Consider the following 23828-nt stretch of genomic DNA (forward strand, 5'->3'; position numbering starts at 1 on the left):
CTCTGTGGTCCTTGGCGTATGATTTCATGATTACGGGCGCTTTAAATAACTGTCAAAGGGGTTATCTTTATTCTGAACTGCTAGTTAGAATTCCTCTGGTTTTGAACTACGATCTTTCTAAGAGGTCTCAGGTCTCAGAGCTTCTTGCCTACCTGTTATGGAGTCAAGGAATGTTGTGAACCACATGTCCTGGAATAAGCAAGCCTGTTACTATATCCCAATCTGTATCTATTTCTCCTTTTTTTAAAAAATGTAAGTCTCTCTTTTTTTTTCTTTGTAGAAAATGGGAACTTTACCCTAAAAGTACAAAATCTCCCTTTCTATTCTATGTAGGGACACTGAACCCTCTTCTTTCCCCGTCACCTCGGGGGGGTTAAGGCTTTTTACTCTTCGGAGCAATCAGCTGTTGAAGCAAAGGTTTCTTGCTCCCTTGCTTCCAACATGCCATCCTCCCACACGGACTTGTGTCTCTCTTTACAATTTGACTGGAGCTTCTGCTTGAACTTGGTTCAGTGAAGGTCGCAGACTTCGTGCCGTCATTCAGGCAGACAATATATTACATACTGCACTCAGGTCTCCTGTGAGCTAATCCTTGGATTTGGGCATGATGGGGAATTTGCTAGTAAGGCAATGGGGTACCTGAGAGCCGATTAGGCAGAAGGGACTGAGCATCTCAGAAGCAGACTTCATAGACACACACATGGCCTTGCTGCACTGACGCCTAGCTTCCATGAGCTGTAAAACTACAAATTACTGGAAAATGAATTTTTTTGTATTTTATTTTTAAAATTTTTATTTATAAAATGGGAATATTGACAAGACCATAGGATCAGAGGGTTACAACTCCACACAGTTCCCACCACCAGAACTCCGTATCCCATCCCCTCCCCTGACAGCTTTCCTATTCTTTATCCCTCTGGGAGCATGGACCCAGGGTCACTGTGGGATGCAGAAGGTGGAAGGTCTGGCTTCTGGAATTGCTTCCCCGCTGAACATGGGTGTTGACAGTTACATCCATACTCCCAGCCTGCCTCTCTCTTTCCCTAGAATAAAGAAAATTGAAGTGAAGGATGATACTACATTGGTGTTAAGAATATTCTACATTCATAAGTATAAAAATTGATTTTCAGCTGTTTTAGAAAATGGACATTGAGGAGTCAAGAATTTGCGTGCCTGACTGCTACCACAGCAAAAACACAGCAGGCTTATCCCAGACTATCTTAAGGACAAAAATGAATGTTGACCTCATCCTGAATTTTATGAGTTTGTTTATAGCTCTGTATAGAGATCTAAAGTAATAGGCATAAAAGAACTATACAGTGTTACCAGAGACTTTTGTGATGCTGATTTGGTAAACGATCATTGGTACAAAGCAGTGCTCGATACTAATTAATAAGTCCTTAAGCCATTGGATTTCACTAAATATTTAGGAACTGAGCAGGGTTGCAGAGTCACACATTATTCAGCTGAAGAAAGGGTCCACCTGTCAATATGAAAAGTCAATTTTCATCAGACTATCTAAGTGGTTACAAACACTTTTGGAAAAAGCATCTGGCTCCATGTATCTGTCACATTAGCCAACAGTTGTTAAGTATCTGATGGGTCACTGACCTGAAAGTACACCATGGAAAATTAACCGCATAAGAATAAGGTATCGGAGACTTAGAGTTTGGGTAAATTGGCCGTCAGTTATGAATTGGCACAAGTGTGTATGTGAGCGCATGGGGTGGGACGTGAGAGACCACACTAGATCCCAGGCCAGTTGCTTTCATTTTTTTTTTTTCTTAATTTCAAATAGAAAGAGTGGGGAAAGGGTGGTGCACCTGGTTGAGTGCACATGTTACAGTGTGCAGGGACCTGAGTTCAAGTCCCCCCATCCCCACCTGTAGGGGGAAAGCTTTGCAAGTGGTGAAGCAGGGCTGCAGGTGTCTCTCTGTCTCTCCCTCTCTGTCTCCTCCTTCCCTTTTTGATTTCTGCCTATCTCTATCCAATAAATAAACAAAGATAACAAAAAGGAAAGAGAGAGTGAGAGAAAGAGACAAAGAAGGAAAGACAGAGTGGGAAAGCAAGAGACACCACAGCTCTCTCCTTCCGTCGTGGTGGTGCCCTGGTGCCTGCTATGTGGTCTCTGGGTCAACCCAGGTGGGCCATCCACGGGCCCTCACCTAGGGGGCTTTACAACCCTCTCATCTCTTAGGATTTGAGACGACTTAGTTACCTTTACAGTTTAAAAATGCTGTGGGAAACTTATCTCTGGAATATATTTTAACATTTTGCCTTTGACCGAACAGCCTGTAAAGCACCATAGACTTTCTGGAGAGCGACCAGCAGATGAGGCCTCACCAGCACAGCCTAAACCCCATGCCGCTCCCTCACTATCCGCTGTTCCTCTGTCCATACCCCAGTCTTGAACCTGAGCTCAGTATTCTGGGCATTGGTAACACCGAGAAGAGAGGAGAGGAGAGGAGAGGAGAGGAGAGGAGAGGAGAGGAGAGGAGAGGAGAGGAGAGGAGAGGAGAGCAGAGGAGAGGAGAGGAGAGAAGAGAAGAGAAGAGAAGAGAGGAGAGGAGACTTCATTGAGGTTTCCCTCCCCCCTGTGGGGACCAGGCTTGAAGCCGGGCAGTGCAGGCTCCTCACCTCACAGAGCAGCACACAGCCCAAGAGAGCTATTTCACTGGCCCTGGAGAAGCAAATTCTTTTAAAAAATTATTTATAAAATAAAAAACAGAAAATATCTACAAAATCATAGGATAAGGGTGGTAAATTCCACATATGCCCAACCACCAGAATGCCAATTCTTAATCCAGCTGTATATTTCCACAATGCAGAGAACGTTTTTCTTGGAGTGTTTCTCATGTGACCAGTTTCTGAAGTGGGTTATCTCTCACATTTCTAAACTTCCTATCTTTGCTGTTTACAGAATAGCAACACTCATAGTCAGTCTTTTATCAGACGTGGCTTTTGAGTCTTCTGTCACCAGCCGCTGCAGAGTTCTGAGAGCACCACCTTTAATGACGGTGTTAAAATTCCCACAGCCACCACCCTTTCATCTGTATCTATGATTCCTACAAGTGTTTTGTTAAGAGAGCCCATGCTGACACTCAGACAGTGCTTGCTGTGTGTCTGGGGGTATACTTTGTAGTTTGCGCACCTTATCTGACTGAATTTTTGTATGATTTCAACAAGACAACCCTAATGCAAAGATGAGGAAATTGAGTCACAGAAAAGTGAAGTCACTTTTGGGCACTGAGTGCGTCTGGGAAAGCACAGACATGGCCGTGTGGAAGGTTCCCACTTCACGTCTGTGGTCCCACCTGCAGAGGAGAAGCTTTAGGAAAGGCAGGGCAATGCTACACAGCTCACTTTCCCTCTCCCTCTCCACCTCCCAGTTCTGTTGGAAAATAAATAAGTAAATGGACTCTAGAATATATATATACCAAGCCCCAGCAATAACCTTGGTGGCAAAGAAGCACAATGATGAATAACATAGTTCATTTCAATGTCGGCCTTTTGTCCTCAGCCTTTATAGTAACACTTTTGAATATGAAAAAATAAATAGCAATGAAATATGGTCATTCAGATAAATGTCAGTAATTTTGGTTAAAGGAATCTGTAACAGCCACATGTTGACTTCTGAGGTGTCTGTCTTTTTTTTTTTTTTTTTACCAGAGCGCTACTCAGCTCTGGCTTATGGCGGTGTGGGGGATTGAACCTGGGACTTGAGAGCCTCAGGCATGTAAATCTCTTTGCAAAACCATTATGCTATACCTCCACCCTCGGTGTCTGTCTTGGTGGTGGCATGGGAACGGATCATAGCAGCTGTGTTACAAAGGTGCATCCTGTCAATCTGTAACTCTCAAGTTCTATACTATATTTTCTTTTTAATTTAATTTATTTATTATTGGATAGAGATAGAAAAATTGAGAGGGAAAGGAGAGATAGGGAGAGAGACAGAGAGACACTTGCACGCCTGCTTCACTGGGGTCCTTGTGCACTGCAGTGTGTGCACTTCACCAGGAGTGCCGACTCCCAGCCTGGATACACTGTCTTTTCTAGGTCCTATTTTTTTTATATTTATTTTCCCTTTTGTTGCCCTTGTTGTTTTTCATTGTTGTTGTAGTTATTGTTGTTGTTGATGTCATTGTTGTTGGATAGGACAGAAAGAAATGGAGAGAGGAGGGGAAGACAGAGAGGGGGAGAGAAAGACAGACACCTGCAGACCTGCTTCACCGCCTGTGAAGCGACTCCCCTGCAGGTGGGGAGCCGGGGGCTCGAACCGGGATCCTTATGCCGGTCCTTGTGCTTTGTGCCACGTGTGCTTGACCCTCTGCACTACCGCCCGACTCCCTCTCTGTCCTATTCTGTCTGCCCAATTGGTGTCTCCTTACTGGTCTGGGCTCTGAGTGGCTCACAGAGGCAGACACTGTCCAGGTGATGCTCCGCGGTGGCTTCTGACACAGTAGGGCAGGATTTGTCACGCTTCACCATCTTGTTCCCGCTATAGAGAACTCTCCAATGGTCGGCTTTATTTATTTGTAACAGGATCAGCTCCTTTCTACTTTCATTTGCTATAATGAAGCCTCAGTGAAAGACCTGGCCAAGGGAGAGCCAGAATACCAGCTCCCTATTCTGCTCCTCTGCTCAATTAATCCCTAAACCTCTCAGTGATGCCAACTGACAGCTTGCCTCTCCGGTGGACGCCAAGCAGCTTACCCTTTTGAGTTCTTTTCTTTAACATCAAGGGCAGTGACTACGTGGATCTCAAAGGGTTTCTCTGCTGGGATCCACGCATTTTGTTTAGCAAGGATGAGCAGAGAGCACATGAAATAAGAGAAAGAGGTCACTGAGAACAGCACTGATAACATGTCAGTAAACTGGAAAGTCACATTCCCCATACTTTCACGAAGGGGAGAAATAGCAACCTGCTGGGTGGAACCAAGAGCCGACTTTCTCAGGAGACCCTCGGTGCTGTTAAACTGCATTTGCTGTGCGGGATGTCTCCTGCATTCTTCACGCCCTTACGGCACCAGAAGTCAAACACATGGAAAGGGAGGGGCCTCCACTGTTTTCTGTTCCTTTTAGGATAATGATGATGAGGATAAGAGCTTCTCAGACACTATGTTCGTGCCTCTGTGTGCAGTGACAAGATAAGAAAAGGCGCCAGGAATACTCTAAATGAGCTCTCAGAAATTATCTACATATCCAAAGACAGTTTAACTACAAAACTGTGTACTCCTGACCCTATAATGTATGTATAGTGAAAGGGTCCCCCGGCTTACAAACACATTCAGGTCTAGGGCTGATATTTGGGAGGTTCCTAAAAGAGCATCAATGCAATTTGATGGCAGTTGAATCAATGTTTACAGGTCGCGGAGGAAGACTAGGTGAACAGGATTCATGGGAGCATCCTGAACAGTCAGACTAGAAAGTGTCAGGCTGCTGTCTTCGAGTTTGGCAACTTCTCTCTGCCCTCACCCAGCCTTCTAGTTCTGTCCTCATCTCTGACACCATCTCCACAGACAATACTCTCAGCCCACCTGCCTGTTTCTGTCGGGCTCAGGTAAAAATTACTAGTCATGGGTCCCTAAGAAGATACCTAAAAGAGATTTCCTAGCTTCTTCCCACCCTAAAATTCCTATTCCCACTTTTTGGTTCCTGTTTATTAAACATTTTGTCCTAGTCTCCATCTTTCTACCTTTCAGCCACCAAGTTGCAAATGACACTATGATTCCACCCTGCCCTCCCTGGGCAGACGCCCTCACCCACGTGTCCTGGAGCCTCCCCTCCCCAGAGCCCTGCCCCACTAGGGACAGACAGACACAGGCTGGGGGTGTGGCTCCACCTGCCAACACCCATGTCCAGAGGAGAAGCAGTGACAGAAGCCAGAACTCCCACCTTCTGCTCCCCATAGAGAATTTGGGTCCAGACTCCCAGATGGGGAGAAATGTCAGGGGAGGATGACCAGAGGGCTCTGAACTCCAACTCCGTCAGGACCCAGAGAGAGAAGAGGAAAAAAAGGAAGGACATTTGGAAGTAGTAGTAGGTGTAGGTGTGTCTTACAAAGGAAGAGAAGAGGGGACCATGGGAAAAATGAGCACATCTATACAAATAGAGACAGAGAGTCGTGGGAATAGTAGTCAGCCCATGTCTGTGGCCTTGGGTGAACTGCTGCAGTTTCTGGCAGAGAGAGTGGGACACAGAACTCTGGTGGTAGGAATGGTGTTATCCCATAATTTTGTAAATCTACTAAATCACTAATAAAAAAGAAAAAAAAATACAAACGGTGTTCATAAAGAACAAAAACAAACATTAAAATATTTTAAAGCAAGGTAAGGTGTGATGATAGAAATGTAAAATAAAACATCTGTTGAAAAGTAAAAAGAAAAGGAAAGAAAGAGAGCACTAGTTCTTTATCACTGAATAATTATTGTCAAGCAAATTCATGAGCACTTGGAGTCCATTTAACAACACGAGAAAAGATAGTAGTATTCAATAATTCGCTAAGATAATTCAATAAAATGTAAGGTGAGAATTTGCTTTATAGTTTAAAGCTTTATTTTATTTTAAGGCCAAGAACTTAAATTTCTTATTTTTTTGTATCTTTATTTTTATTGGGGAATTAATGGTTTACAGTAAGCAGTAAATTCAGTTGTTGGTCCATGTGTACAATCCAATCCCCCAGCTTTCTGCAAGGCATTCTGGTCCCCTGCCTAGGTCCCCCTGCACCACCCTGCACCTGGACCTGAACCCACCCCTGCCCCAGAGTCCTCTACTTTGCCAGTCCAAATTCTGCTTTGTGTTTTCCCTTCTGTTCTTGTTTCTCAACTGATACAAAAGACTTAAAATAAATAAAGAAATAAAAGATAAGCATGGGTATTACGTAATGTTCAGAGGATCATGTCAACTCAAAGGACTTAACAATTACTGACATTAACATACCCACTGAGGGCCCATCTAAGTGCTTCAAACTTCTGCTGAAAAAGCCACAAAGAAACGTCAATAGCAGCACAGTAACGAGGAGATTTCATGACAAGGGTTTGAACTGCACCTGAAGAGGCCTTTCCAGCCTGCTCCTGGGCTTTAACACGAATTATCATTGGCACTAGACATGCATTGGAGTCCTGCTCTAGCTTACGGCGATGATTCTGTTTTTAAAATCTATTTATTATTGGATTGAGACAGAGTGGAATTGAGAGGGGAGGGGGAAACAGAGGAAGAGAGAGAAAGAGAGACAGAGAGACACCACTCATGAAGCTTTCCCCTGCAGGTGGGGACTGGAGGCTTCAGCCTGGGTCTTGCTCACTGTAGTGTGTGTGCACGTAACCAGGTGTGCCAAGAATTCCGTAATGCCATCTCGAGGTCAATTTATTTAGAAGAAACCACTGACACTCATGTCTCAACTGTAAAATTAGATGAATTCCTCCAAGGGAAAGCAAGCTAGCTTCTGACTTGTTTGCTTTCTTTCTGGCATCCGACACAGTGCTTGGAAGGACAGTGTGCTGCTGTGACCACTGAGGATTTGAGCGAAGAGCTTCAGAAGGTAAGGAAGGACAGCTGGACCACGAGAGCCTTCCTCGCGTGTGTTGCTGGGCTGGCTTCGCGGGCGGGAGAGAGAGACGACCAGGGACTCATGGCTGAGTGGTACACAGGTCAGTCTTTATTCATGTGGAACGCAGCACAATCTAAGCCATCTCTAATCACAATCCTGTCCTTATATATCCTGAGGCGGAAGAGTCAGGTCCAAAGAGAATGTACGTAGGATAGGGTGTGGGGAGAAGGAAAAAGCATGCAAAACAATGAGGATTAAACCAATGCCCTGCAGGCAGGGCGGTGTTCGTTAACAGTGGTTATGTAAATAGAATACAGTGTTAAGCAGGGGGATTAAACCAGTGCCCTGGAGGCAGGGCGGTGCTAGTTAACAGTGGTTATGTAAATAGAATACAGTGTTAAGCAGGGGGATTAAACCAGTGCCCTGGAGGCAGGGCGGTGCTAGTTAACAGTGGTTATGTAAATAGAATACAGTGTTAAGCAGGGGGATTAAACCAATGCCCTGGAGGCAGGGCGGTGCTAGTTAACTGGTTATGTAAATAGAATACAGTGTTAAGCAGGAGGGATTAACCCAATGAAACAGAAGGGGTCTTAGAAGCAGAATTTAGAAGCAGACCAACATTGTGTTTCATCTGACTTGTTTCCACGCCAAGCTCACAAAGACATCAATTTCAGGTGGTATTTCCAATTGATTTAAAGTAAAGTGAAAGTACTCAGAACGGAAAAGCGTTGGCATATAGTAGGTGTGTAGACTTTGAAGCAGTATTTTGACTTTGGCGTTTATATCAGAATGTGTTTTGTTTCACGCTACTTTTGCTGACCACTGGCGGAACACTGGATTACGGAGCTGAGAAGTTCCTAATACTTCTTCATTTGTTGCACAGTGTTTGGAAACCAGGCTGTGAAGTCATGGAAGTTGAGATTTTTAATTGCTCTGTGGCAGTCTTGCGGACGGTGTGAAAGTGAGCAAGATCTGGGCACGTGCAGGACTTGACATCCGATGTCATGTCTCGCTATTTTTGTCATCTGTTTGGAGAACAATTCTTTCTCATTCCTTTCAGTAAGAAACTATGGCCATTATCTTTTACAACTTCCGTGTTAAGGAGAGATCTGTAAAACCACCTGTAGCCGGCTAGTTTCTGGCGTGCTCCAATATCAGCTTCATATAGTTCAGACTCCCTACAATCTAGCTCTTTCTCCATTTGTTTTACATAACTTTCTTAACATTTGGGCCAAAGATACTAAGCACAGTCTTTCATAGCCGTGAAACCACATTTTATTTTACTTTAAGTGCATTCATATTATGGTGACTCCAAGACGACCATTGACCTGTTGTTTTCTCCTCCTGCTTTCTGCTAAGTTGGCCTGTCCCGTCTCGGGAGACAGCTGGTCTCCTGAGTCTGATAGCCAGCGCTTCCCATGTGGCAGCTGACATTCATCTTCTTCACAGCCAGCATTTGTTTTCTTTCTTTTCTCCCTTATGACTTTGTCAGGGATCGATGACCTGCACAGCAGCTGCTGGCGTACCTTTCCATCCCGTGACAGGCGTGTACACGTCACTCCCACCACCACCCGAGCCCCTCCGGCTGGTCCCCAGTGTCCTCTGTGGAGTCTTGGGCGTTGCCTGGATAGACCCGCCTAGTCCCAGTGTCACCTTGTGTTTGCCTTTCCTTTCCCGTTGCTTAAGATGAACGGCTGACAGAAAGCCGCTGGAATTCTTCCTTCTCTGTGTGGCTTATACCACTTAGCATGAAGCCTTTGAATTGCATCCGAGAGCAGGCAAAGGTGACTTCATCACTTCTTACAGCAGCGTTTATGTATATCACAACATGCATTCATTTATTTATTCATTTATTTTTACTTCCGCGGTTATCACTGGAGCTTGTTATCTACAGTATGGCGACCATCTTTCCCTCTTTTTTCTTTTTTTTTTTCCTTTCTATTTTATTTGATAGGACAGAAAGTAATTGATTGGGGAGGGGAGGTAGAGAGGGAAAGGGAGAGATAAACACCACTAATACACGGGATGCTTTGGTCTTCTAATTCTCTTTTTGACTTACCTCGCTCAACCTTGGGTAGCAGGTAGAGTATGTTGTCTAATCTCCCTTTAGAGAATGAAACAGTCCCACCATTGTTGATCCCCGTGGAGGGCAGGGTCCTATCGGGGCCCACAGAGGCATCCATTATGTCATTCCGGGGGGAGATGACCAGTGACAATGGAGAGGGGTATCTGGTAGAGGTCTAGGCCCACCGTGTCTGTGTGGGAATCCCGGGACTTCCCAACTAGGGCCCCAGCTGATGGGAGGCCTGGTAGGGACTAAAGAGCCGTCATTAGAGTGTGCTCTTGTAGGTTGTTATTGATCAAATTCCAGAAATAAATTCTGAGGTGGCTATCAACATGTAGATGAATGCTTGATTTTAAAAGATGCTTGGGCTGCAATTATTTTTTTCTAAGTAATATATTACTTAGAAAAAGTAAAAGTCAGTGGAAGATTTAAATCTAATATGTGTTTAATGTGTAAGTATGTTTTATTTTTAAGTTTGTTATATATATATATATATATATATATACATATATATATATATATGTATATAACTTTGTAGTTGATATCAATGTGTAGACCTGACTGCACCTAGATTCACATTCCCAGAGAATCGGATTCTCATAGCCGTGGAGATGAGACCGTGCGTGTCTCAGATTAAGAGCCCTCAGCTCCTGCAGCAAATGCTCCTTGACTTCCTGTCAGAAGCTCCTGTCTGCACCCCAAGCAAAGCCTCTCTGGCAGAAGTTCAGGCTCGTGCTTTTATATTTGCTTTTATTTTTCCCCATTTGTTGGTGCTGTGCGCACAGTGCATCTTCCTGGCATGACATAAAAAGTGTCCAAGTGCACAGAGGGTGATGGGGACCGACCTTTTGACTCTGTAAAACTAGGATGTTTTTGTAGAATTCCTATTAAGTTTATTACAGATCTTTTGATCATCAAACAAAAGTTCTCATTCTAAATAAGTGTGTTGGTGAGGTTAAGATTTTTTTTTTTAACAATAATTCTTGAAAAAAAAACTCTAGGAGGTAGACTACATTTTATATTTCATAAGCTTATATGTAAATATCAAATACTAGAACAATCATATATATTAGTATTTCTCTTCCCGTTCTTACAAGTCTTATGACAGTAAGAGAGCACATTGCAGTAGCTGAGTTTGCTGTGAATAACCTCTACAAATGAAAGGAACTCACTTCTAATTAGTGTGAAAATGAAAATGCAGGCATTTACATTAGGCTTATTTGCCTGAAGAGTCACTTGTAAACATCAAACCCAGTTTATTTTGTGAAAAAAAAAAATAATGGTCTTCTAAATGCCTTTCCCCTCATTAATGTTTCTCTAAAATAATTTATGGAAAGTGACTTTGAAAACATAGTCATGGTAGCATTCAAATGTAATGATTTTCAGTTATGCAAATAGCACCTTAATGTTACTCTCAGAAAGGTGAATACCAGTAATAATGATATAGTTTGCAAGTGAAATCACTAAGAATATTTGAATAAATCCTAGACGGGTGAACTGGAGACAAGAAAAACAGTCTAAATAAAAATTTGAAAAGATCAAGGTCTTTAAGTCACAGTTCTCATGGCCATTTATGAATATTTGGTGAACTACTAGGGAAACTTATTATATGCATGTGTAAACGAAATTGGTCACGAAATTGCACTAGATTTGGTGACATATTTTACTGTGACATATTTCAATATCGTCTCAAACACCTTCACTCTCCACAAACAGTCTCTTGACATAATTTGGAAAGACTGAGGTCATCTGGATGATGATACCACGTAAAAAATCCAGATGCTTCAACAACATAGATGATGATTATTAAGTGGGGAGGGAGAGGAAAGGAAAAAAATAGTATATTTTACTGTTTCGTAACAATAAGAAACCTTGTAGTAAGATATTTACAAGAACTAACCCTATGTTGTTTCTGATGTGTTTGAATGTATTATTTGAAAAATAAAAATTTTAAGTACTGTATTTAAGAAGTTCCAGCTGACCGTGATGGCAGAGGAGGACCTATGTGGGGTGAGAGTGTTACGTGGAAAACGCCCAGAAATGTGACACATGGACCAACTACTGTATTTTCCTGCCGAATGTAAACCATGAATACCCCCAATAAAAGAAAATGTTCCAACTATAAACAGTACATACAATGTAAGAAATATCAATAGTGAGGACATTATGTATTTCTTTTAATTTTTATTTATAAGTTGGAGATATTTACAAGACTATAGGATAAGAGGGGTACATTTCCACACAGTGCCCTCTGCCAGAACGCCATAGCCAGTCCCCTCCCTTGGACATTCCATCTTTACCGCAGTTGCTAGAATTCATGAGAACCAGGTCTGCGATGGCAGCTTTATTAAACATTCCTACTTGTATTATTTTCATCAGCCAATGCATGAGACAGAGTAATTTATAGTCTGTGTTTTTTGATAAAGATTTCCAGGGAATCATCTCCTCCATGTTAACTGCAACATCCCTGGTATCAAGAAAAGTGCTCTCACTAAAGTGGTGAATATTTAAATCCAAACACAAACAGTATCAAATAAATGCAGTAAGGCCTACTTCTAAGGATGTCATAGTGAACAGAACAAAATCAGCCTTCTTTAAGTCTCTGTTCTCTTAAGAGAGGCAGACAACACATGCAAAGTGTCAGGAACAAATAGCCTGAACAGGGAGAGGAAGTGGCTGACGGACTTAAGGACGGAGGGGAAGTCGTTACTACAAGGTGGCGTGTGGAGAGCTTGTAGCCTTGGAGTCTGTTGTACACTTTCCAGAGCACGCTGAGTGAACCAGGCAAGACGACTGGCCACCAGGCAGTTCTCGAGTTTGTTTCTCAAGGCTGACAAGAGAGGAAATGTTCCTCCATTCTTTTAGACAGAGTGGGTTTGGGGGCTGGGTGGTGGCGCAACTGGCTGAGCACACAGGCTACAGTGAGTCAGGACCTGGGCTCGAGACCCCTGGCCCCCGCCCGCAGGGGGAAAGCTTTGCGAGCAGTGAAGCAGGGCTGCAGATGTCTCTCTCTGTCTCTGTCTCTCTCCCTTACTACACTTCCCTTCTCGTATTTTTTACTTTCTCTATCCAGTAATAAATAAAGATAATTTAATAATTTAAAAAATAATTTTAAAAAGTCAAAACATGGGTTTGCTTATGAACTTGTATGGAAGTCATGGGCTGTTTCTCAACTCTGATGTTCCTCCATTGCTCATTCGCATTCACGAGGGCTTGATTCAGTGCCCCGTGGAAGATTCTGGCAAATGCCAACATGAAAAGGCTAGCACTAGACTCATTTTTATACCAAGAAGGACTTTTTCTCTGATCCTTGAATTTCGTATTTTCCACTGGTCTCCATGTAATAATTCCAGGATGATTTACTGATAGCTTATGTGTAAAGTCAAGCCTCAGACTTGACAGCCAGAGCTTACAAGGTACATATGTGAAGTCTTAATCTGTCTCATCCCCCGATTTCAGAACCCACCTTTGAATCACTCTGGTATTTATATCAGCTTCATATATAATTATATTTTAATACTGGCCAATATTTATATTTAATTTCTCTGAAGTAAAGTAGCTTTTGTTTTATACTGCTGTCACACGGGGATTTCACAAGTATTTGTTATACCTTAAAAGTATACCCAAATATTGGTATTGGTCAATTGGTTTTGAATGTGAATGCACACTGAGTCATATCTATTTATTTATTGGCTGTCACTGGAACTCTGCCACTCTAGGATCAGTCTGTCAGATCAAGAGACAGAGATTTCGAGTCAGAGAGGCAGAGTCCCTGCATCGCATCTTCCTTGCCGGAGGAAAGCCATGAGCAGAGAAGCAGGGCTGCAGGTGTCTCTCTTTTTCTCTCCCCTTTTCATTTTTTTTTCTATTTTATTTTACAGGACAGAGAGAAATTGAGAGGGGGAAGGGGAGACATAGAGGGGGAAGGAACAGACACCTGCATTCCTACCTGCATTTGGGGAGCGAGGCCTGAACCCAGTTCCTTGCACATGGGGTATGTGCACTAAACCAGGCGCACCATTGCCCCCTCCCCAATTCCTCTCTGTCTTCTCCAGTAAAAACTAGAAAGAAAGGAGAACAGAAGGGCCTCTGGGGATGGTGGCTTTGTAGTGCCCATACTGAGTCTCTGTCTCACTCTCTCTGTCTCTTTGCTTTCTAAGTCTCTGTCGATGTCAAGAAACAAACAAACAAACAACAAATTAACACAAGACGAACACACACCATATCAAAAATCTGGGCAAGCCCCAAGAACATGCCACTGGGCTGACTAGAATGCGGGCCTGCTTATTGCCAACTCATGGCTTGCACACTGCCAGTTGGGACTCTTTCTCATGGTTTGTAGACAGTAGAAATCTACTTCTTATGATTCTAGCAGCTAGAGGACGGACAGCAGTGTGTCCCCACGGCCGTGGTCTGGCGAAAGCCGTTCTCTGGGGAGCAGATAGTCATTTTCTGGTGATGAGCTCACATATGGTAACAAAAAGCAAATTAACTCTCTTTTTGTATTATCTTTCCTATTTATCATTATTGTCATGGGAGCTTTACCACTCTAGGTCAAACTTGTCAGGTAGAACAAAGAGAGACAGAAGAAGGGGTGGCAGAGATCCCACATCATCAAGGATTTTCACAGCCTTGATACCCACCCCAGTGTTAGACCAGGAAACCTCCCGGGTAGGCTCTCTCTGGCCTTTATCTTTTTTTTGTTTGTTTGTTTGCTTGTTTTTTTTTTTTTTACCATGAACATGGCTTATAACATTTTATGAGTATCTGCTGTGTGGCACTCTAAGTGAACACCTGCATGCACATGTTCTCTCTAGGCTGGCTAGATTCGCTCCCAGCTGAGAATTATGCGTGTCAATATTGTGCTGTAGTTATCTCCAGAGGGTACAGGAAAGACTTTTAAAATCCATTCTTGGTATTCTTTCTTAAATAAGAGCTGTCAAATGAAGGAGGTAATAAGCCATTCAGTTTTCTGGCGAAAAAGAGGAAGTGTGATTTATAAGCAAATAAAAATGAAAAGATAAAAACAAATCAAAGTCATGGTTACGTTTTCAAAAAGAGTATTGCGCAGAAGACTCAAAAAGTGTGTGTTGACTGTCTGGCAGTAAGGAGCATTTAAACGTGGGATTCTGTGTTGAAGCAGAATCAGCAGCCTAGAGTTTCTGCCTTTGCAGGAAGCAGCTATATGACTTGGAGCTGGAAGGATGGGCTAATTACGTACAGATGTGCTATCATGAGCTTTCTGTTATTGTAGAAATCTGAATATGATTAATGAAGAAGCAGTTGGTATGCCATTTTTATTATAGAGCCATGGAGATTCTACGAAGAACTTTTTTAAAGGCAAGAGATCAACTTTTTATGAAAGAATAGCCAAAAAGATAAAGGAGAATATAATGGTAATTTCTCTTAGTAATTTTGTAGCTGTGTCACTTATTAGGTTAATATACTTATTTTACTTTATTTTTTCAAGATTTTATTTATTCGTGAAGAAGACAGGAGGAGAGAGAGAGAAAGAACCAGGTCTCACTCTGGTACATGTGCTGTCTGGGATAGAACTCAGGACCTCATGCTTGACAGTCCAGTGCTTTATCCACTGCGCCACCTCCCAGACCACATACTTTTTAAATTTTGTCAGTGACAAAGTTATGAGGTAACAGGTATAATTCTCCTCTCTCTGTGTCCCCACTCCCTCTATTGGAAGCTACAGTCGTTCTCCCAAGATTGTAGACACGGGTTAACAATTATTTACATAACTATTTGTCTCTATTTATTTATTGATCTATTTTTCTTTTTTATATTTATTCTTTTTTGCCCTTGTTGTTTTATTGTTGTATTTATTATTGTTGTTATACTGATGTCGTTGTTGTTGGATAGGACAGAGAGAAATGGAGAGAGGAGGGGAAGACAGAGAGGGGGAGAGAAAGACAGACACCTGCAGACCTGCTTCACCGCCTGTGAAGCGACTCCCCTGCAGTTGGGGAGCCGGGGGCTCGAACCGGGATCCTTATGCCGGTCCTTGTGCTTTGTGCCACCTGTGCTTAACCCGCTGCGCCACCGCCCGACTCCCCATTTGTCTATATTTATATATATTTACCCTTTTAAGGGCTCCTATAGTCAGGCCCTCTCTACCTTCCCACACCTACACCTACTACAACACCCAAATGTCCCTCCCTTTGTCCCTTTTTTGTCTCTGGATCCTGATGCTCTCGGAGGTCAGAGCCCTTTGGTTATCTTCTGCTATCATTTCTCATTTTCCCTCCCTGGGAGTATGGACCAGAATTCCTTCTTTTCATTTTTTTTTTCTTTGCCTCCACTGTCATCACTGGGTGAGCGCTCAGTACGTGCACTATGAATCCAGTGTCCCGTTTTCCCCATTGTTGTTGCAGTTGCTGTTGTTGGCTAGGACAGAGAGAAATGGAGAGAGGAGGGGGAGACGGAGAGGGGGAGAGGAAGACAGACACCTGCAGACCTGCTTCACCGCTTGTAGAGCCGTCCCCTGCAGGTGGGGAGCCGGGGGCTTGAACTGGATCCTTGCACCCAACCTACGGTTAACTGATGTGCTCTTGCCTGGTCCCTGACCAAAATTCTTTATGGGATGCTGAAAGTGGGAGTTCTGACTTCTGTAATTGCTTCTCTGCTGGACGTGGGCTTTGTCGGGTGGATCCACACCTCCAACCTGTTTCTGTCTTTCCCTGGTGGGGAAAGATTGCTTAGAATCCTGGACTTTACTTCAGTAGACCACAGCTAGTTTTTCACCGTTTTTTTTTTTTTTCTTTTCTTTGTTTTTTTAAACTCCACCTATGTGTGAGGACACCAAGTACTTGTCCCTCTACTGCTGGTTAATTTCACTTAATCTTATGCATTCGAGTTCCATCTAAAATAGAATAAAGAAGAAAATGGCATGATTCCTTACAGCTCTGTGTGATCAGTGCCACAACTTGCTCCCCGCTTGCGTACCTGCCCTTAGACATTTCAGCTGCTTCTCGATTTCAGTGTTATAAGTCGTGCTGCTGTGTGTGCATGACTCACTCTGAGTAGGTGCTCTGTGTTCTTTTGGTAAGGAAAGGAGGGCCGGGTTGCGTGCGCGTCCTGAAGAATGTCTGTCCTGTCGTTTCTGGGTGCTGACCTAGCTCACACTCCCAGCAGGAGCATGGGCTACCCCTCTCCACCACGTACTGCCTGTGGTCTGCAGCCATGCCAGCGTGTTCCTTCTTGAAGCTGTTGGGTGCCTCGTGGTACTCAGAGTGACTTTTAAAAAGTTTTTATTCGCTCCTGATTTAGAAAGAGGAAACATTCTTCCTGGATCATTACTGCTGCTTCTGCTTAGAGCAGACACTTCCTCCAGATCTCCTGACTAGTCCCTTCATTCAGACTCCAAACCACCTCTTCCCTCCTGCAGAAATCTTCAGTTGTCAGTGTGTCTAAAAACAGTTTCTCCGCCCTCCTCATCACATTGCTGAGTTTTCACAGACTTGCTATTTCTTTTACTTTCTCATAACTTTTTTTAAAGTACTCTTTCTACTATCTTGTCAAAACTTTGCAAGTAGGATGCATGGCTGCCTGTTTTTTCTAGAATAGTGTCTGGCAAGGCGAGGTGATGTGTGGCTAGCTGTCCTACAGTGTGTTTGTACAAAACAACAAGCAACAATACAGAAAAGCGGTCAGTAACAAGGGAGATCTCGCAGGTCAGTCAAGCAGCCCATTTGCACAGTGCTTGGCTTTGCCGTATGTGTGACCCAGGCTCGGACGTGGCCTCAAAACATTTAAGGAAGACTGGATGGTGTGGTTTCTTTCCCTCTCTCTTTTTGCCTCTCTGACTTGCTTTTCTGGTCTGGAAAAGTCAGTTTGGAGAAGAAGCCAAGACAAATAACCAAAATAAAGATCTAAAGGAAATATGTCTAAATTATAAAAACATGATTCTTGATCTGTAAAGAAAAAATACAAGTGTAAAAATGCATTTACAAAAAGTTCTGCAGTCCACAGAGCACGTAGTGGGAATGATACTCTGAGCATTCTCATCTTGGATTAGGGGCATTGCAGCCCAGGACCCGGAGACGGCTCAGCTGACAGGACACATTCCTTGTCACTCAGAATCTGAGCTTGTACACCACATTGCCCTAGAGCTTCCCTGGTGGCATCTCTCTCTCTCTCTCTCTCTCTGCCGCTGTCTCTATCTCTACATGGAGGATATCAGTACATTTTTCAAAGATGGCTCAGGAGTGATGGGATTTTGAATGCCTGAGTCCCTCAGTTGCTGCCAAATGAAGAAAAGAAAAGGGTGGTGGGTCACCTGAGAGCAAGGGAGCCTCAGCTGCTGTGGGGACGCTCCACAACAGTGGCAGGTAGGAGACAGACTTGCTATCAGTCCTTTTGCTACTTTGAGCTGTTAGCGATGTGTAGTTCTTTGATGACTTGATATCTTATACTGAAGCCCTCATGTAAGTAAAAACCTATACATTCATTTTCTTTAAAGCTTCTTATTGTTGTTGTTATTTTTTTTTAGTACTTTCTTTATTGGGTAGAGACAGAGAGAAGAGGAGTTAAGGAGATTAAGAAAAAGAGACACCTGCAGCCCTGCTTCACCACTGGTGAAGCAACCCCCCACACACACACACACACATGGGGACTGAGGGCTTCAACTCATCCTGTGAGTGTGGTGGTGGTGTGTGCGCTCAACTCTGTGGGCCAACACCCAGCCCTTAGGGTTTTCTCTAATACTTATAAAGACAGAATGGCATTCTATGATTCCTTTGTTAAGTACCATTTGGTTCTATTAATTTTTTTATATATGTGTCTTGGAAGCTGTGCAGAAAGACTAACATCAGTTGTTTTATTTTGTAAATTTTAAAAAATATTTATTCCCTTTTGTTGCTCTTATTGCTTTATTGTTGTAGTTATTATTGTTGTTATTTGATGTCATTGTTGTTGGATAGGACAGAGAGAAATGGAGAGAGGAGGGGAAGACAGAGGGGGAGAGAAAGACAGACACCTGCAGACCTGCTTCACCGCCTGTGAAGCTACTCCCCTGCAGGTGGGGAGCCGGGGGCTCGAACCGGGATCCTTCCGCTGGTCGTTGCACTTTGCGCCACATGTGCTTAACCCGCTGTGCTACCTCCCAACTCCTTGAGATCAGTTATTTTTCAGAATAGTTGCTTACAAAGTAAGCCATGTGCTGGCACCCAAGTGGAACTTAGATTCTGTGCTGCCCAGGAGGAAGCTGAATGGAAGCTGATGGCCATCTGGGAAGACTAGCATTTGATCCACAAATACAACTTGTACATATCTGTATGCTTCTTATTTGTTGTCCAGAGTACTGCTGCTCTCAGAGGGTGTCTTTCTTCTTCTCTTAGACTGTTGTGTTACAGGACATCAAGCTTGTTGGTTTGGTTGTTTGTGTAGTAAGCCAAACACATAATCACATAGTATTGCTTTAGTAGGGCACTTGATCATTTTGTGCTCTGATCTGGAGTGTGATAAAACACAGCACTTGCATTCATAGCTCTTCTCATTACTAACTATATCACTACAAGTAAGTGTGTCCCCAAACACCCCTCTCCAGAGCTCTGCCCCACTAGGGAAAGATAGACACAGGCTGGGGGTGTGGATCCACCAGTCAACACCCATGTCCAGCGGAGAAGCAATGACAGAAGCCAGGACTCCCACTTTCTGCTCCCCAAAAGCAATTTGACCCATACTCATGGGAGGGTGGAGTGGGGAGGAAGTGATAGGAGGAAGAGGATAAGAAGGCTGTGAACTCCAGTTCCTCCAGGCCCCTGAGACAGAGGAGGAAAAAGGGAGTGACATCTGGATACAGTACTAGGGTTCCTGCGGCTTGGAGGGGAAGAAAGGATGGCACCTGGAAGAAGAGGGGGCAGTTATGGATAGATGTAGACAGAGTTGTAGAGACAGCTCACCACTGTCTGCAGCCTTGGGAGAAATGCAGTGTCTAGCAGTGGAGGGATTGGGGATGCCGAATTCTGGTGGTGGGAATGGTGTGGAATTATACACCTGTTGACATGTGATTTTGTGTCGGATTCTTCAGTGGGGAGGCCTCTTTCCTGGGCACAAACTCCTGGATTTCCCGCTCTGTTGCACACCAGATGAAGGGGCCTAAGAGAATGTTCCAGGGCAGCAGGGGTGGAGCCGTACAGGTCTCTCTCTGTGCTCGATGCTAGTGTCACGGCCAGAGAAGACCCAGGGACTTGTCTCATGGGCAGTCCGTTTATTGAACAGCAAAGCACGGTCTATAAGGGGTTGCAGGAGGAAGTGACATGTGTATACCATATATGGTAGGGAGGAAATGATGTGTATACCATATATGGTAGGGAGGAAGTGACATGTGTATACCAAATATGGTAGGGAGGAAGTGACATGTGTATACCAAATATGGTAGGGAGGAAGTGACATGTGTATACCATATATGGTAGGGAGGAAGTGACAACCGTATACCATATATGGTAGGGAGGAAGTGACAATGTGTATACCATATATGGTAGGGAGGAAGTGACAATGTGTATACCATATATGGTAGGGAGGAAGTGACATGTGTATACCATATGTGGTAGGGAGGAAGTGACATGTGTATACCATATGTGGTAGGGAGGAAGTGACATGTGTATACCATATATGGTAGGGAGGAAGAGGTCACAGGAGGAAGTGACATGTGTATACCATATGTGGTAGGGAGGAAGTGACATGTGTATACCATATATGGTAGGGAGGAAGAGGTCACAGGAGGAAGTGACATGTGTATACCATATATGGTAGGGAGGAAGAGGTCACAGGAGGAAGTGACATGTGTATACCATATGTGGTAGGGAGAAAGTGACATGTGTATACCAAATATGGTAGGGAGGCAGGCAAAGGGTCTGGGGGAGGGTCAGGACTTTTTCAGTAATTGTTGAGCAAGAGGTTTAAGCAGTTAAAGGAATGAGGAAGCAAGTTTATCAGTGACCAGCAGCCAGAGCAGGATCCCGAGGGCAGAGAGAAGCTCTACCGTATCCTCACAATTCCCTACAATTTTGTGAATCCATATTCAACCACTAATATAAATGAAACAGACATGCCCGTTCTTCACATCGGTCTGTCCAGGTGTTAGTCTTAACACTGCAGTGTGATTTGCTCATATCTGCATATGCTTTGACTCTATGAACAACAACAAAAGGACTCAAGGTGGTTTGCGGGTGTCCAGGCCCTGGTATAAAGCTCTAGCTGAAGGCGTTGACCTCAGACACGATCGCACAGTGAAAGAGGCATCCGGGAAACTCGCGCTGGAAGCATCCCATGTGGTGGGGTTTTACCTAGTGTAGCTGCAAACAGGCTTTCCTCATGGTTTTGATGGACCAAATAATGTGTCACATCAGTGAGAGAGACGGCAAGGAAGAGGGAAGCGTGTTTGAAAGAGTCCCTGAGTCGGGCGGGTAGTGCCTGTTCACCAGCGAGCTCTTCTGTCTGTCTCAAGGGCCGCACTGCTAGAGAGCTGAACTTCATGGAGAGGCCGGCAGCTCAGCACCACCTTGGCGCCTTCTCAGTAATGAACAAAACAAAACTCCTTGACCAAACAATAGAACAGATTTTATGAAAAATGGGCTGTTCAGTATGTTTAAGGCCCCCTAGAAACATAACAAGCTTGAACTTCCTATGCACCACGGTTTCTGACGCATAGGGACAGGAGGATGGCATAAGCATACAGGTAGAATATTCATCTTAATCAATAGGGTATTTGGCCAGCACATAGACACAGGAATAACCAAAGACATAGAAACTGTGATGTGATCTCTAGGGAGAAAAAATACCCCTGGAATGTAAATGTTCCATGAAGCAGGAAATATTCCTACCTATACTGTTTTTACTTGGTGATTTTTGCTTTAATAGTCAAAGCCTTGGTGATTTTTGTTTTAATGATCTAAACCTTATGAGACTATAAAATAAAGTTCTGCCTGAGCTCGGTGGAGATGTCTGCTTGAGCTGGACTCAGCATCAACTCATGTCTCTCATTCTTCCTCATTCGTGCCGATGCCCCTCCTCCTTCAGGATACCCTAATAACCTTCCGAGGTTGGCCCCTGGCACTTACTCTGTGAGGGGCGTTGGTTCTTGGCTCCTTAGACAAGTTAGGGCTTAAGTTCAGTATGCACACTAAGCAACTATTCTGTTTTTAAAGTTTAAAATATTTATTTTCCCTTTTGTTGTCCATGTTGTTTTATTGTTGTAGTTATTGTCATTGTTGTTATTGATATCATTGTTGTTGGATAGGACAGAGAGAAATGGAGACAGGAGGGGAAGACAGAGATGGGGAGAGAGAGACACCTGCAGACCTGTTTCACCGCCTGTGAAGTGACTCCCCTGCAGGTGGGGAACTGGGGGCTCGAACCGGGATCCTTATGCCGGTCCTTGCACTTTGCACCATGTGCACTTAACCCGCTACGCTACTGCCCGACTCCTGTAACTATTCTATTTTCAGTGCTTTTTGAAATTAAACTGCCACTAGCCATTAGACAGCCCCCATCCTTTCTCTCATGCCCTTTCTCCTTTTTCATTCATTCATTCATTCTTTCTTTCCTTTCTTTCTTTCTTTCTTTCTTTCCTTCTTTCTCTTATTTACTAGGAAGATACAGAGAGAAATTAAGAGAGGAAGTGGGTAGAGAGGGAGAGAGACCGAGAGACACCTGTAGCCCTACTTCACCTCTCGTGAAGCTTCCCCACTGCAGTGGGGACCAGGGTCTTGAACCCAGGTCCCTGCACACTGTGATGTATGTGCCTAACCAGGTGCGCCACCACCCGACCCCCAACTCTCCTCTGTTAGCCTTACTTTTGTTTATAAATGCTGCTGATTTATTTTCTTTTTATTATTCTATTCTATTTCCTTTCTTTTTCCTGCCACCAGGCTTATCTCTGGGTTCATTGTCAGCACTGCAAAACCATTGTTCCCAGAGGCCACCACCCTTTCTACTATACTTGGCAACACCGAGAGAAGTCAGAGGGGAGAGGGAGAGAGAGGAGGGAGGAAGAACTCATGAAGGTTCTCCTGTGCAGGTGGGGAGTGGGGGCTCGAACCCCCGTCCCTGTGCCTGACCCCCTTTGCTTCTTTATATCCACATACAGGTGAAAGCATCCGAGACTTCTGTTTTCTATTCTGACTTATTTAATGTCACATAATCCTTCCAAGTTCCCTCCATCTTGTGTGCATGAATTCTAAACACATGTAAGGGTATTTTTGTTAAAGCCAGAATTAGATATTATATGAATATTATATAATTTATTTTATCACTGAAGAGTAGAATGTGTCCTAAATTTTATGAAATGCTTTTCAGTTTTGGAGAAAAAAAATATCCTCATATATGTAAGTATGGTATATACCTTTTGAATGCAGAAGTACATGACTGAAAATACCAAATTAACATATTTCACTTATTCAGAAAAGGCGCTTCCCTCTAGAGGATGTATTTGAATCCAGATACACACAAACCTTTACTAATTATATATACACACACACATTTCAGAGGACATAATCGGTGTTAGGGTGAACCCTGGCTGTGTGGACATTCCCAGAAGTCTCCCAGACACAGTGACTGACGCACATCAGCCTGTGTGCAATTTGAGGTGTCAGACAGGTAACATTACCTGTTTCATCTGGTGACTTGTCTTGTACTGATTTCTTCTCTGTTTAATTTTTTTGTATTATATTTATTTATTGGCTAGAGACAGCTAGAAATCTAGAAGGAAGGGGAGATAGAAAGGGAGAGAGACAGTGAGACCCCTGCAGCCCTGCTTCACTACTACTCAAGAAGCTTTCTCCCTGCAGGTGGGGACTAGGGCCTCGAACCCGGGCCTTTGTGCACTGTAACATGTGTGCTCAAACCAGGTGCACCACTGCCCAGCCCCTTGTGCTACTTTCAATCTTTAAAACTAGGAAGGAACCCAGGTGTCCAACAACAGATGAATGATTGAGCAAGTTGTGGTCTATATACACAATGGAATACTACTCAGCTGTTAAAAATGGTGACTTCACCATTTTCAGCCAATCTTGGATGGACCTTGAAAAAATCATGTTGAGTGAAATAAGTCAGAAACAGAAGGATGAATATGGGATGATCTCACTCTCAGGCCAAAGTTGAAAAACAAGATCAGAAAAGAAAACACAGTAGAACCTGAAATGGAATTGTCGTATTGCACCAAAGTAAAAGACTCTGGGGTGGGTGGGTGGGGAGAATACA

At 43.6% G+C, this 23828-nt stretch overlaps 1 long non-coding RNA gene across 2 annotated transcripts in view; it reads left to right on the forward strand.

Moving 5' to 3' along the window:
• Positions 1 to 7487: 7487 nt before the first annotated feature.
• The window catches only part of LOC132534295 (uncharacterized), a 625528-nt gene continuing 609187 nt past the window's right edge, over positions 7488 to 23828 (forward strand). For both annotated transcript variants that reach the window (XR_009546017.1, XR_009546018.1), the window contains exon 1: positions 7488 to 7649. This is a non-coding gene — a long non-coding RNA (uncharacterized LOC132534295). The remainder of the gene's footprint in view (positions 7650 to 23828) is intronic.

This window comes from Erinaceus europaeus, chromosome 18 (assembly GCF_950295315.1).
Source record: "Erinaceus europaeus chromosome 18, mEriEur2.1, whole genome shotgun sequence".
NCBI classification, from domain to species: Eukaryota; Metazoa; Chordata; class Mammalia; order Eulipotyphla; family Erinaceidae; genus Erinaceus; species Erinaceus europaeus.